Source organism: Arachis ipaensis, chromosome B03, assembly GCF_000816755.2.
Source record: "Arachis ipaensis cultivar K30076 chromosome B03, Araip1.1, whole genome shotgun sequence".
Lineage (NCBI taxonomy): Eukaryota > Viridiplantae > Streptophyta > Magnoliopsida > Fabales > Fabaceae > Arachis > Arachis ipaensis.
The window spans coordinates 10727197-10729921 of NC_029787.2; positions in this window are offsets into that span (position 1 = coordinate 10727197).

Below are 2725 nucleotides of genomic sequence, written 5' to 3' on the forward strand. Positions count from 1 at the left end.
TGCTTAGTGAAAATGGAACTGAAATTGAAAACTGTTAGCAGTGTTGTTAAGCATCCAAAATCCAAATTTGTAATGATTATAGTGATTTCGCTCCTTGGTGGGTCCCAAAACGACAACCAGAGTAATAATCTATTGTAATTATTTATTAATTTTGTTAAAAGGAGTGTTAGGGGCAATAACTTTTGTGATTTGTAACTATCAAATAGTCATTAATGATAATTTTAATGGTATGAGATTGATGTAAAATTTCATCCAATAGTTTATTTTTCTTTGCTGATTACTGGTTAGAATTTGATAAAATTACTGNAACAAATTAAAAGTAGTCACCAAAAAAAAACAAATTAAAAGTTGGCAGACTTGGCACTCACCGGATTTGTATCACATCTTTGAAATTGATGAAGTTTGTCTTTAACGCTTGATGGTTCTGATTCAGCATTCATTTCATGCTAATCCTAGTCATAGGCAATGAAAGATCATTTAAAATGATTTTAAAACATATACAAACTAAAAATCTTTCCTAAACTATTATTAATATATATACACTTAAGACATGTTATGTTATTTGTTATTATTATTAGTTTGTAGCCATGGACAGTATCCTAGGCCGGCACCCTCGGCTGATATGAGTCCATCTAGTGTGTGTTACCATTGCCTAAGAATAAAATAGATTTATTTATACGGATTGTTCATGAATCACATGAAGTGTAGCAGTGTAGATATTTATAAAACTTTTGACTTTATGATAATTTAATTATTTACTTACTCACTTGACCTTTTTCAGAGAAAGTAGGAATTGCGTACGCAAGGATTCAGCCATGTCTAAGTGGAGGTGGACCGCAATGGAGAAGGCGGGTGTGTCCTAATTCCTAAAGCGATAACGATAAGTGCTATGACCCACAATTTACATCAGCTGTTGTTAATTGTTGAATAAGTGAATCAACACTAACATTTTATTTGTTTTTTATTTCTAACTTTTAAATTGAACATAATCCCTTATACAATAAAAAATTATAACTCAATTTAAATACTCATGATAAATTATATCTTGCCTTTAATTGTTATTCATTTGTAGTTTCTAATAACGAAATTAATGACCATAAGTCCATAATTATTAATTCAATAACCAAATCGCCATAGCATCGGCTAAAACTTAAAAAAAGCTTAAAAAAATAGATGGCCAAAATTAATTTTTTTTATCTTTAAAATTTAGTAAAATTTTTTAAAATATTCTTAAGTTTTATTTTGTTTCAATTTTATTCCAAAAAAATTTTATTTGCATCGAATATATCTCTGATAACTAAATTTTCAAAAATTGTAAAGCCAATCCAACAAAAATACATGAAAATTATACTTGATTTACTTGTATTAAAGGTTGTTCTTATAAAATTGTTGTTAAATTGGTTCTATATTTTTTGAAAAATTAGCGGCTAGGATATAGTTGATGCAAATAAAAAACTTCTAAGACAAAATTAAAACAAAATAAAATTTAAGGGTATTTTTAAAACTTTTACCAAATTTCAAGAACAAAAAATATACTTTACCCAAAATAGATTTATGAATAATGAGATTATATATAATAAATACAAGATACAACATATATATAAAAAGAGTAAAGTATCGTTTTTATCCCTAACGTTTAGGGTAAGTCTCAAAGTTGTCTCCAACGTTTAAATCGTTCTATTTAAGCCCCTAATGTTTCAAAATTGACTCAATGTTGTTCTGCTGTTAGAGATTTGTTAACTGAATTGACGGCAGGACAAAATTGAGACGATTTTGAAACGTTATGGACTTAAATAGGATGAAAACGATACATAGAAATAAATTTTAATTTTATCTTTCAATAATATCAATTTTTTACGGTACATAGTTATTCAATTATTTTTTAATTACATCTAAGTAATTTACACTTAATCACATTACTTTTATTCTAAATAACTTTATTTTTTTATAATTTTACTCTTAAAGATTTTATTTATCATAAAATATTTGTAGAATGACTAGTACATAAACTTGTGAAAAAAAAATGATATAAATACAATAAAATAATGTGATTCTTGTCATTCTTCAAACATTTCATTATGAGTAAAATTATAAAAAAATTAAATTTATTTAGAATGAAAGTAATGTGATTAAGTATAATTTACTTAGATGTGATTAAAAAATAATTGAATAACTATGTACCGTAAAAGATTGATATTATTGAATGATAAAATTAAAATTTATTTGTGTATCATTTTTTCTAATGTTTTCGTCTTAAGTTCCTAACATTTCAAAATCGTCTCAATTTTGTCCCCTCCCTCCCCCGTCAATTCTGTTAATATATCTCTAATGGCAGAACAACATTGAGTCAATTTTAAAACGTTAGAGACTTAAATAAGACGATTTAAACATTAAGAATAATTTTGGAACTTACCCCAAATGTTGAGAACAAATAGGAATGATAAACTATTTTATCATAGTAAATCCTTATTGGTTTCTAACTATTTTATATATTATTGTCTAATAAAAATTCTACAAAATATGTCACGTCAGTCGTCAAAAGACACATAGCAGAACCTGAGTAGAGGAGAAAAAACATGTCAACAAAATGAGTTAATAGTCTTGTTAACGTTAGAGGGATAAATAGGAGTGATAAACGAATTAGTTTATCCAGCTAAAAATTCGCTATTTGGCAGCCCGGCTTATCTCGCTCCTTCTAATAGTAGATTGGCAGGCCAAACTCGCC